The 13783-nt window shown below is 40.1% G+C and overlaps 1 protein-coding gene across 4 annotated transcripts in view; it reads left to right on the top strand.

The window, feature by feature from the left end:
- The window catches only part of Myo61F (unconventional myosin 61F), a 748935-nt gene that overhangs the window by 215738 nt on the left and 519414 nt on the right, over positions 1-13783 (top strand). The gene's annotated exons all lie outside the window — the stretch shown is intronic.

Genomic DNA, 13783 nt, shown 5'->3' with positions numbered 1-13783 from the left:
GAAGATACATTTGCACATCTACAGTCCACGAAACTTACCTAAATCTAAAGATGCTCTCCTAATTATGGCTAAGGGTTTGCTAACTTCTCTCACTGCATCCTTCAATATAACCGGATAGATTCCATCCACCCCGGGTACCTTTTTTATGTTTAACTTTAACAATTTCTCCTCCACTTTGCTCTCCGTTATTACAAAATCATTTAGTTCCCTGTTAGAGTTTAGTAAACTTCTGTCCTACCCTGCCTTACAGAATTCCTCATGTGTGAATGTGGATGGAAAATACTCATCCAGTTTGTCAGCTGTTTGAGCAGGATCATCAACAATCGAACCAACAATATCAAGTGGACCAATCTGATTCATCCCCTTCCTTCTAGAGGTTTCATAAGTAAAGAAGTCTTTGCTGTTCCTCTTTGCATCATCATTTGCCAAAGATTTCTTAGAATCTGTCGTTGCTTGCTTAACCTTAACCTTTAAGGGATGCAGAACTGCAATTTGGGGAGTACGTCTACAGAAAGGATAGACAGGATAGGAAGGGGGGGAGGGGTTATGCTATTAGTTAAGAAACACATAAAACCAAGGAAGTGAAGCCAGTCAACATCGCTGGACATTGCAGTGTTGAGTCAGTTTGGTGTGACATAAGCATTGGGAGATCAAAATTGAGAGTAGGAGTGTGCTATAGCCCTAATGACTCTGATGAGTATAATAAGGAACTGTACAGGGAAATAGAGTGGGCCAGTAAATCAGAGAGTCTTATAATGGGAGATTTTAATTTCCCAGATATTGACTGGAATTTGGGGGCTGGTTACTCACGCACTAGCAGGGCTTTTGTGGATTTATTGGATGATTGTTTTCTACATCAGCATGTTCGGGACGCAACTAGAGGGAGTAATACTCTTGATTTGATTATCAGCAGTGATTCTTCATGCATTAAGAATCTGCAGATAAATGAACCACTAGGAGGCAGTGATCACAGTGTGCTGAAGTGGGATTTACTCAAAGAGGTAACTACCATTAGGGGTAAAGGGAAGGGTTATTGCTTCCGTAAAGGCGACTACGATGGACTGAGACAGTATTTAAATTCTATACAGTGGGACCAACTGATGATGTTACCAACAGCAAATTCAAAATGGAAAGCATTCAAAGAACTTATCTTGGAAGCTACTAGGCTTTACATACCAACTAAGAAATATTGTTCAAGGTTTAGGCCAAAATGGATGTCAGATGAACTATTGAGGCAAATGGCAGAGAAGAAAAATGCATGGGATACTTACAAATTAACACATGACACAGAAGCCTATGATAGATACAAGTTGATATGCAGCCAAGTTACAAAGGAGGTTAGGCAGGCGAAGGCAGATTACGAGAAATCCTTGGCAAGGGATGCAAAGAAAATCAGCAAAGAGTTCTTTACTTATGTAAACTCTAGAAGGAAGGGGATGAATCAGATTGGTCCACTTGATATTGATGGGTCAACTGTTGATGATCCTGCTCAGGTAGCTAACAAACTAAATGAATATTTTGCATCGACATTCACACATGAGGAGTTATTCAGCAAGGGGAATGCCAGAGGTGTATTCAACTCTAGCAGTAAGCTACAGAATCTTGAAATAACTGGGAGTAAAGTGGAGGAGAAACTGTTGAAGATAAACACATGAAAGGCACCCGGGGTGGATGGGATCTATCCAGTTATATTAAAGGAGGCAGCAAAGGAAGTAAGCAAACCCTTAGCCATAATTATGAGAGCTTCCTTGGACTCAGGGGAGGTACCCATAGACTGGAAATGTACAAATGTGACCCCAATTCACAAAGGAGGATCAAAGGCTGACACAAGTAATTATAGACCTGTGAGCTTAACTTCTGTTCCAGGAAAATTAATGGAGGCACTGGTTAAAGAAGCACTGCAGGATCATTTAGACAAGACTTCAGTTATAGCTCAGACACAGCATGGTTTTGTTAAGGGGAAGTCTTGCCTGACCAACTTGATTGGATACTATGATGCAGTCACAAAAGAACTGGATGCAGGGAATAACTTTGATATTATATACTTGGATCTTAGAAAGGCTTTTGATACTGTTGCACATGGAAGACTGCTACACAAATTGGAGCAGTGTGACATTGGAGGCAAATTGCTGCTATGGATAAAGGGGTGGTTGAGGGGGAGAAGACAGAGAGTGGTAATCAATGGACACTGCTCATCGTGGACTAATGTTATTAGTGGAGTCCCTCAGGGCTCAGTGTTGGGTCCATTATTGTTTTCTGTATTTATAAATGATATTGATGATGGTATATCAAGCTTAATGTCCAAGTTTGCAGACGATACAAAGGTTGGCAGGGTTATCAAGGACACTACTGACACTATGCTGCTGCAACAGGATCTGGAAAGGTTGAGCAGATGGGCTGAGAGGTGGCAAATGAAGTTTAACATTCACAAATGTAAAGTACTACACATGGGAAACAGCAACCCCCAGAGCAACGTATCAACTCTGTGGTACTACACTGACAGTGTTGGAGAATGAAAGGGACTTGGGGGTGGTTGTGCAGGCAGATATGAAGTTCTCTGAGCAGTGCAGACGGGCTGCAAGAGTAGCTCATGGAGTATTGTCAATGATATACAGGAATTTTTCCAGCAGGGATAAGGAGGTGATTATTCCATTGTATAAGGCGATGGTCAGGCCACACCTAGAGTACTGTATACAGGTCTGGAGGCCTCATTTCAAGAAGGATGTCGAGCTGCTGGAACGAGTACAGAGAAGGGCAACAAGATTAGTGAATGGAACAAAGGGGTGCTCTTACGAAGAAAGGCTTAAGTTTTGCAAATTACAGTGTCTGGAGACTAGGCACCAGCGAGGTGATCTGATAGAGGTGTATAAAGCCTTGAATGGTTTAAGCATGCTCAATGCTGATGGGATTCTTCCTCTAGCTCAGAAAAATCACCTGAGAGGGCATAAATTCAAATTGAGGAAAGACAGATGTAGAATAGACGTGCGGAAATTTGCCTTTAGCCAGCGGGTGGTTGGTTGGTGGAACAGACTTCCATCCCTTGTGGTGGAGGTTGATAGCCTAAATAAGTTTAAGGCTCAGCTGGACAGGTATTTTGAACGAACAGAGGGGTGAAGTGGAAGTGGTTTTTTTTTTTTTTTTTTTTTTTTTTTGGCTGATGCTGCATAAGCTTGCTTTCTTGCATCAAATGCCTCTACTAATGCTAATGCTGATGCTAACCTCCTTCATGAATGCAAATTTTCATGTACGTATTTATATATGAATGCAAATTTATATAAAAATCCCATGCATTTTTCTTCTATGCCGCGAGTCTCATTAGTTCATCTGACATCCATGGAGACCTAAATCTTGAACAGTGTTTCTTAAAAAAGCCTAGTAATTTCCAAGATTACTTTCTTGAATGCTTCCCATTTAGAATTTGCTATTGGTAACATCATCATTTGGTCCCATTGCATAGAATTTAAAAACTGTCTAAGACCACTGTAGTCACCTTTATGAAAGCAAAAACCCTTCCCTTTACCCCTGATGGTAGTTACTTTTTTGAGTAAATCCCACTTCAGCACACTGTGATTACTGCCACCTTTATCTGGTTCCTTTATCTGCAGCTTCTTAAAGCATGAATAATTACTGCTGATAATCAGATCAAGAGTATTACTCCCTCTGGTTACCTCTCAAACATGGTGCCGTAGGAAACAATCATCCAATAAATCCACAAAAGCCTTGCTAGTGTGCAAATGACCAACCCACAAGTTTCAGTCAATATCTGGGTCTAATGTAATCTTAAAAATCCCGCATTATAAGACGATCTGATTCACTGGCCTACTCTATTTCTCTGTTTATTATACTTATCTGAGTCATTAAGATGCACCTATAATACACTCCTGCCCTCAATATTGCTTTCCTAGTGCTTATGTCACACCAAACTGACTTATCATTTTACTGTCCACCCATGTAAACTGGATGCACTTTCTTAGATTTTTTTATTTCTTAACTAACAGCATAACCCCCTCCTCCCTTCCTATTCTTTCTGTACACATTGTACTCCCATTTTCCAATTTTGCATCTCTTATATCTCTGTGACATCATGTCTCTAATATCTGAACAGTATCTGTCTTTGATGATTTCTTGACCAGCAATACAAATTCATCAAATTTATTTACCAAAGTCCTAGCATTGGTGTATGTGCAAGTATACATGCACCTGTTTCTTACTCTTAATAGGCTTGACCTAGCTGAGTGGTCAGGAGCGCAAATATACAAAGGGTACTAGGAAAGTTTTGCAATACAGCTTTGTTTATTTAATTTTTTCAAAGTAATTTCCTCTACATTCAATACACCTCTCCATCCTCCGAACCCAATCTTTAAACCAGTTCTGCCAAGTTTCACTAGGGAGTAAAGCACACTCGTTGTCCCAAGCCCATAGAAGGTCCTCATCACTGGAAAACCGCCTCCCTTTTAGCTTCATTTTCACATGCGGGAACAGTGCAAAGTCGCAGGGAGCAAGGTCTGGACTGTTGGGAGGGTGCTCGAGAAGTTTCAGTCCTGTCGTGGTCAAATATTCGGTGCAGGCTTTGGCGCGGTGAGCTCGAGCATTATCGTGATGGAGGTACCAGGTGTCCATTCTTGACTTTGGCCGCAGGTTCTTCATAGATCCAATGACTTTAGGCAGGCATTGTTCGGTATACCACTTAGCTGTGATTGTCTTCTGCGTGTCCAAAACGACACGTTCCACAATTCCACTCGATTTGAAAAATACAGCTATCATTTTCTTCTTTACAGATCGGGATTTTCTGACAATTACGGGTGTGTCGTCATCATCAAAGACCCAAACTTTGTTTTGAGCCTTGGTCGGCAGATCATAATAGTACAGCCAAGTCTCGTCACCTGTCACGATGTTGTTCACATACCGAGATTGTCCCTTATCAAACTTTTTTAACATCTCTCGGCACCAAGTCACACGTCGTGTCATCTGCTCTTCAGTCAGTTGATGCGGCACCCAGAGAGAACAAAGTTTCTCCACGTGGAAATGATCTTGCAGAATCGAACGAATTGCTGGTGCATTTAGGCCCAAAGTATCCTCTATCTGTTGGTAGGTCACTCGCCTGTTTTCGTCAAGCATTTTCCTCACAGCAGTAACGTTTTCCTCCGTAACTGATGTTCGTGGCCTTCCCGGCCTCACAGAATCCTCCAGAGTGAAATTTCCCCTTTGGAATTCTCTATACCACCTGAATATCATTGTACGATGTGGACAATCATCATCTAGTGCAAGAGTCATTTCTTCTAAGCACTGGTCTATGGTTAAACCACGCACAAAATTATACCGCAAAACTGTCCTTATCTCATTTCGTGACCACGATACCATCGCAAGCACTTTACACTCTCACTACTAATGAATAACTGAGCTCATCGACTTGGCGCGGCGGCTATTATGCACGTATGAACATGTCTCAACATGCAGCAACAAGCAGCTTCCTGTGATTCATTGTTGCGTCATATTGCAAAACTTTCCTAGTACCCTTTGTAGTAGCACATGCTCTTTGAGTGGACTGGGGACTGCTAAATTCAAGCCCGTGACTGCTAAATATGATTAACATTTGTATTGATTGATTTATTGTAAACTCCACTGACCTGGTGGTCAGGCTGGAGTATAAACAAGAACATTTTTTTTTTTTTTTTGATTACCCTAACACAGCCCATGTATTTACTTTATCCATGATGACTCCCAGTAGCCATTGAAATCCCTAGCACCTTGCTTAGGCTGCTGCTCATTCCAATAGAAGCAGTGCAAGAATCATTTTCACCTCTGCATGCGGCTACAGTAGTCTTGATTCCCCCAAGCTAGCAGTTTTTCGATTCACCTAATGCTTCCTCGATAGCATCAGCAAATATTCTTGCATCTTTTTTATATAAGCGTATCCCATCCCTATAAAAGCATTATCTCCTATTAACAAGCACAGACCAGGCTGAGAAAAATTCTACCCCATGAGTTTTGAACACTCTCTCTAGGGCCAAGTTGATTGACAAGGTTCTCATCATATACTCCCTACTATATTGTCTGGGCAGAATTGCAGACATTTGCAAATTTAACCCTAACTCGCAAAATTGCAGTTAGGCAATTGCAGACATTTGCAAATTTAACCCTAAATAGAAGCAGTGCAAGAATCATTTTCACCTCTGCATGCGGCTACAGTAGTCTGTGATTCCCCCAAGCTAGCAGTTTTTCGATTCACCTAATGCTTCCTCGATAGCATCAGCAAATATTCTTGCACCTTTTCTATATAAGCGTATCCCATCCCTATAAAAGCATTATCTCCTATTAACAAGCACAGACCAGGCTGAGTAAAATTCTACCCCATGAGTTCTGGACACTCTCTCTAGGGCCAAGTTGATTGACAAGGTTCTCATCATATACTCCCTGCTATATTGTCTGGCAGAATTGCAGACATTTGCAAATTTAACCCTAACTTGCGATGCCAAGGTAAAGAAAGCCTGCACGAGAAGCACACAAAATTTCGATGAAATTTACTGGTAAAGGTTCTTTGCCGTAACGGTATTTGTATTGTTGCTCGCTTGGTAAACAGACGGTGGGTGTTATCAGTCTGGAGTAAACGTCGAATCCCACATGAGATTGAAACCCTCCCAAAGTGGAGGGGGGTATTCTGACTTTTTTTTCTTTAGAATCACTAATTGAATCACGAACAGTCATATTGGAAGTTCTGGTGGTGTAAAAAATGTTCGTAACATAGTTTCACCGGTAAACTTTTTTGAAAATTGCCGTGCTTCTCGTGTGGGCTTCCTTTGCCGTTTTTTTTTTTTTTCTTAATAAACAATTTATCCACTAGTCCACCAGTGATTCTAAAGAAAAAAGGTCAGGTTACCCCCTCCACTTTGGGAGGGTTTCAATCTCCCATGGGATTCAATTTTTACTCCTGACCGATAACACCCACTGTCTGTTTACCGAGCGAGCAACAATACAAATGCCGTTACGGCAAAGTACTTTTACCAGTAAATTTCATTGAACTTTTGTGTGCTTCTCGTGCAGGCTTTCTTTACCTTTGCTCTTGCGACTTTTTTTCAACATTGACCTTTACTTGTTAAGTAAGTCTGTAGAGCTACTCTTAATGTCAGTAGTGCCGATGTGTACAGCATTAACACCCTTTGTGCCCTTATAAGGTGTTATGTGCTCTACAAAATCATAAATTATTGTAGCTGGCAGACATTCCCTAGTCCTATTCCACCTATCCTTTTTGTGCAATGTATTTTCTGTCCTTTTGATAATAGAGTCACCTGCAACAACTTGCTCCTGTCTAACTAGCCCATTCTGCCCTGAAGGTTGAAAAGTGAGTTCTGGTGTTGAGTTGGACAGCTGAGAGCTTGATGAGTTCCCCATTTTAATTCCTTCAATGGCATCTACCCTACTGTTCAAACTCTTATAGACACCCATCAGATCACTGAGTGGGCCTAATTTATTTTCACTCTCTGCTCACCAAAGACATCCTCATTAGCTAGATCATGTCCTGTTCCAGAAAGGTGCGGAAACAGTTCACAAGTTTCACATTTTGTTAGGCTGTGATTTATTGGAGAATCACCTCCATTGGTTCTCCCCCAAGCCAAAGCGCTCCCTCTACTTTGTTCTTGTTGATTTGCTGCTCTATTCTTGGGCATGCTTAATACTATTTAATTGATAAACAATGAAACTTAATAAGATTAATAAATTTAATTGAGAATACTACACAAAGCTAATGCAGTGATACTTATTACTTATCTAGTTCTTACGTTATACCTTACAAGTTTGAGATATATGCTGTCAAGTTACATTATACTGTAATGATCACAATGTTAAATTAGTTGTATCCTTAGCTAAATTCAAATGATACTGTCAGCCTCAGTTATCTGTGGAGGCCACGTTGAAGTATTCATCGTTTCTCTGGTTAATTTTGTAATTTTAATTTGTCCTCTTCTTCTTCAAGAGGAATGTTTCCATTTACAATGGGTTTCCTCAGCCTACAAGTTATTTCTTGTTAGGAATTTTTTCCCACCATAAAGTGCAGTTCAAGGTGTCTTGGTCGGTTAAGCCTCGGGCTGTCATGCACTCCCGTACTCCATCCATCCATGTCCTCCTAGGTCTTCCTCTTCTCCTTCTTCCAGGAGGTATACATTACAGGATAATCTTTGGATATCTGTTTTCTGGCATCCGTTTTACATGTCCATACCATGTTAGACGCTTTTCTTTGATGGTGTCAATAATAGTCTTTTTCACTTCCATTTTTTCCCTTTTGTCTTTATTCCGTTTCCTGTCTCTTCTAGAAGTTCCTGCTGAGCGTCTCAAAATCCATTTCTGTGGAGAGCAATTTGTTTTCCGCTCGCCTATTCAATGTCCAGGTTTCTGCTCCATACAATAGAAGACTTTGTACAATCGTTTGAAATATAAGTTTCTTTGTTTTATTTAGGATATTTTTCCTCCACAGAACAGAGTTTAACATGCCGATAGCCTTTCTGCCGTCTGGAATTCTCTTATTGATCTCTGCTTAGGATGATCCATCACTTTGTAAGATTGATCCCAAATATTTGAATTTATCGACTTGTTTGATTTTAAAACCTGCAATATTTAGAACGTGTCCTGCCCTGAAGACAACATTTCAGCCTTGCTAAAATTGATTTTTAGACCCCATTGTTTATATTCCTCAAACAATTGACGACATGCATACTTTGCATCTTCTAAGTCTTGTACTATCACCACCTGATCATCTGCAAAAAGTAAATTGTGAATATAGGTGTTCTTTTTAATCGGCAATCCCATTTTATTACATTTTTTTGACCAGAATCTTAGGCAGATGTCGATATAAATTTTGAAAAGTGTTGGTGACATGCAACAACCTTGTAATAAGCCTTTTGAAGTGTGGAATTCAGGTGACAAAGCTGATCCCACTTTAATTCTGCATATATTATTCCTGTAAATTGCTTTAATACTGTTAATCAGTTGTCCATCAATATTTGCCTCTTTCAGTGCTTCCCATAAGAGTTTTCTTGGAACACTGTCATATGCCTTTTCAAGGTCAATGAAAATCATAAAGATTTTTTTTCCTTTTGATTGGCATTTTTCAAGGATCTGTCGTACTGTTGAGATATGATCTATACATGACTTCCCAGCTGAAAAACCACTTTGTTCTTCTGATACCTAGATTCCGGCTTCTAAATGGTTCCTGTTCCATTTTCCAAGGATCTTTAACAGAGGGTTCAGGACGCATATGCCTCTGTAATTTGAACAGCTTTTTCAATTGCCCTTGTTATAAATTGATGTAATATGTCCTGTTATCATTTCTTTCGGTATTTTTCTCCTCTCATTTTGTATCAGAACAGCCACTTCTCTTCCTCCATATTTCAGAAGTTCCATGTAAAACTTCTCCAGGTCCAGCTGATTTGCCATTCCTTCCTTCCTTTAGCAGGAGTTCCACTTCCCTAACAGAAACTTTTAAGCCCGCATCTTCTACCCCAAAATCTTCGATCGTCTTAACTCTTCCCGGTCTTCATTTAAAAGTCCTTCATAATACTCCGTCCAGACTTTCAAAGATATTAATTGCAAACAGCATTGTGTTTCTTCTGTTTTCTCAAGTATTTAAAGACCTTCCACAATTCCGCTGATTGCTTGAAGCCCAATTTTCTATTAATAGTTGCGCATCTCCTTTCCCATTTTTCATTTTTCGCTACTACTACCAACCGATTGGCTATTTTCTTTTTTTCAGCATAAATGTTCCTATATGCATCATTCCTATCACCCAGCCATTTCTGATATGCAAGTTTCTTTTCCTCTACAGCAGCTCTTACTTTCTTGGCTCTTCTTTTTGCCTAGGATTTCATGAGCTATTTTTTTAACAGTATTTTTTAAATTTTCGTAGATTTCTTCAGTATTACCTTTTATCTCTATGTTAATTGTAGCATCCAGTCTTTGGGTGAAGTTGTTTCTAATGCTGTCGTCCTGGAGTAGGTCAATGTTAAATTGATCCACTTGTAGTATTTCTCCTTCCCTGCATTGTTGGTTGTCCACACATATTTTCCTAATCCTGTTCCACCTCAGTGTTGTTTTAACAAGAAAATGGTCAGATCCACATTCACCTTCTCTATAAACTCTGACATCTTTCAATACATATGTCCCTGAATGTTTTGAAATAATGTAATCTATAACTGATCTCATTTGTCGTCTCCTGTGACCAAGTATATTTATGGATATCCTTGTGTTGGAAAAATTTGTTGTTTATTCTCAAGTCGAACTGTTCACAAAGATTGCATAGTCTATCTCCGTTGTCATTCCTCTCTTTCTCTCCAAATCTTCCAATAACTTTGCTCTTTTGTTCAGTTCCTACTCTTGCATTGAAATCTCCCATTAGAAATATCTCTTTGTTCTTAGGAATTTTTTCTATTAGTTCTCTCAGATCCTCCCAAAATTCATCCTTCAAGGTATCGGCGGTGTCGTTAACCGGGACATATATTCCCAAAATACATATTTCTCTCCCGTATATTTTCAGTTCCATTCCAATGAGATCATTCTTTCATTAATAAATTGCCAGTTTTTGTTGTTGTGTCTCAATTTCTTTTTAACAGCAATAGAAACTCCTGTTCTTGCTCTTTCACTCTTGTCAACTCCACTCCAAAAATGGTAGTATTCTCCCATTATTTCCTCTCCACATCCCTTTTTCTTTGTCTCTGATAACACGACGATGTCTAACTTGAATTTTTGCAGTTCATCCGAAAGAAAGTTTCTTTTAGTTGAAAGGCCTTGAATATTCCAGCATTCCAAAATGATAGTCCTTTTCCGTTCGCCGAGTCGTTCCAAAAGTGCAGTCCATTTTCATTTTCACTTGTATGTCATTTAGCATTTGTGTATTTTTTACACTGAATGAGGAGCTAGCCTGTTGCAGCAACCCCCCCAACCTGGAGGGCCGGGGTATCTCTCTTAGTCTGGCTCCTACTCTTTGACCAGTTCAGCTTGGGAGGCGCTACCAGTAGCTAAGCTACCGCCGACTTAGCTCTCCGGGTCATTGGGACACGCAAGCCCCCCCACCGCGACAAGGTAGAGAATACCATCGAGGGAGGAATTTGTCCTCTACTTCTGGAATTGTTTGTAACAGTGAAAATTCCACTCTCATTTATCTTATTAACCTCTCTCTCTCTCTCTCTCTCTCTCTCTCTCTCTCTCTCTCTCTCTCTCTCTGTCTCTCTCTCACTTTCTCTCAGAGCCTTATAAACCTCAGTCAGGTTCCCTTTAAGGTGCTTGGTTGCCAAGCTGTTTGCCCATATAATCGAAGTCTTTCCTCATAGTGTTGTTCTTTGCTGATCTTACCATACGAGTTATTAGCATTAGCATTAGTAGAGGCATTTGATGCAAGAAAGTAAGCTTATGCAGCATCAGCCAAAAAAAAAAATAAAGTAAAATGAATAAATAAAAAATAACCACTTCCACTTCACCCCCTCTGTTCGTTCGAAATACCTGTCCAGCTGAGCCTTAAACTTATTTAAGCTATCAACTTCCACGACAAGGGATGGAAGTCTGTTCCACCTACCAACCACCCGCTGGCTAAAGGCAAATTTCCGCACATCTATCCTACATCTGTCTTTCCTCAATTTGAACTTATGCCCTCTCAGGTGATTATTCTGAGCAAGAGGAAGAATCCCATCAGCATTGAGCATGCTCAAACCATTCAAGGCTTTGTACACCTCTATCAGATCACCTCGCTGGTGCCTAGTCTCCAAACACTGTAATTTGCAAAACTTAAGCCTTTATTCGTAAGAGCATCCCTTTGTTCCATTCACTAATCTTGTTGCTCTTCTCTGTACTCGTTCCAGCAGCTCTACATCCTTCTTGAAATGAGGCCTCCAGGCCTGTATACAGTACTCTAGGTGTGGCCTGACCATTGCCTTATACAAGGGAATAATCACCTCCTTATCCTTGCTAGAAAAATTCCTATATATCATTGACAATACACCATGAGCTACTCTTGCAGCCCGTCTGCACTGCTCAGAGAACTTCATATCTGCCTGCACAACCACCCCCAAGTCCCTTTCATTCTCTGCCACTGTCAGTGTAGTACCACAGAGTTGATATGTTGCTCTGGGGTTGCTGTTTCCCATATGTAGTACTTTACATTTGTCAATGTTAAACTTCATTTGATACCTCTCAGCCCATCTGCTCAACCTTTCCAGATCCTGTTGCAGCAGCATAGTGTCAGTAGTGTCCTTGACAACCCTGCTAACCTTCGTATCGTCTGCAAACTTGGACATTAAGCTTGATATACCATCATCAATATCATTTATAAATACAGAGAACAGTAAAGGACCCAATACTGAACCCTGAGGGACTCCACTAATAACATTAGTCCACGATGAGCAGTGTCCATTGATTACCACACTCTGCCTTCTCCCCCTCAACCATCCCTTTATCCATAGGAGCAATTTGCCTCCAATGCCACACTGCTTCAATTTGTACAGCGTCTTCCATGTGCAACAGTATCAAAAGCCTTTCTAAGATCCAAGTATATAATATCAAAGTTATTCCCTGCATCCAGTTCTTTTGTGACTGCATCATAGTATCCAATCAAATTGGTCAGGCAAGACGTCCCCTTAACAAAACCATGCTGTGTCCGAGCTATAACTGAAGTCTTGTCTAGATGATCCTGCAGTGCTTCTTTAACCAGTGCCTCCATTAATTTTCCGGGAACAGAAGTTAAACTCACAGGTCTATCCATCTTTGCCCATCTTTGAAGCCTTTCAAGAAGCTTAATGTCCTTTTTCACATGAAGTCTCCATACAGTTAGTTCTGCTATACATCAGTACATGTATTCCTAAAAATTTTTGCATTGTGGCATTTCTCACATTAAAAACTATAGGGCTTACTGGAAAAATAGGGATAGGGGCAGAGCACACACACACAAAAAAAAAAAAAAAAAATTGCAGTGTTTAAGATATACAGTAAAACACTAAAAAAAAAAAATTGAGATATACAGTAAAACACTAAAAAAAAGTTAGAAACCCAATAAAATTGCTAACACAGGTTTAAGCATCTTAAATTTCCAATAAATAAATAATTATTACAGTAAATATAGCACTGTAATATTTACATACTAATTGTTTTCTGTTCATTGGGTGTCTCCGTAGCCAGGTGGGCAGGAGCAGCAGTGCATAGCACACCCTTCTTGATTAGACTGGGGTTCGAGCCTGTGCCCACCAAATATGGAGGATGCGGAAAGGTCAGAGCATGGTCACCGCATAATCCCCGGAGCAATATGGCCTTAGTTGCTAATACTCCTAAAAAAAAAACCCAAATGTGTTCAGTGATATATATATATGTATATTTTTAATACTGTAAAATTGTAAACAGTAAAAATGATAAGCAATCAATAACAATGAAAATGGCACACAAATTGCACAATTGAGATATACAGTAACAATTTCGTGCCTTAAAAATAGGTAAGGTTGTCCCAATGCATTGGGACTACCTTACCTATCTTTGTGGAAGGTCTGCTTTTTTTGCCCTGCTGTTAATTTTTTTTTTCTTTTTTCGCACTCATTTTTGAATTCCCTTTTCTTCCACAAATACAGGTAAGCGTAGAAACTTATTGTTATTTGTTTGTTATTTGGTTTTTAGGAGCATTAGCAACTAAGGCCATATTACTCCGGGGATATGCGGTGGTCATTCCCTGACCTTTCCGCATCCTCCGTATTTGGTGGGCTCAAACCCCGATCTAATCGAGAAACATGTGCTCTGCACTGCCGCTCCTGCCCACCTGGCT

Source organism: Mastigoproctus giganteus, chromosome 5, assembly GCF_048544385.1.
Source record: "Mastigoproctus giganteus isolate SK-2022 chromosome 5, ASM4854438v1, whole genome shotgun sequence".
In the NCBI taxonomy this organism is placed as follows: Eukaryota; Metazoa; Arthropoda; class Arachnida; order Uropygi; family Thelyphonidae; genus Mastigoproctus; species Mastigoproctus giganteus.
The sequence above is the reverse complement of the archived record's forward strand: the minus strand, read 5'-3'. Positions and strand labels throughout refer to the sequence as shown.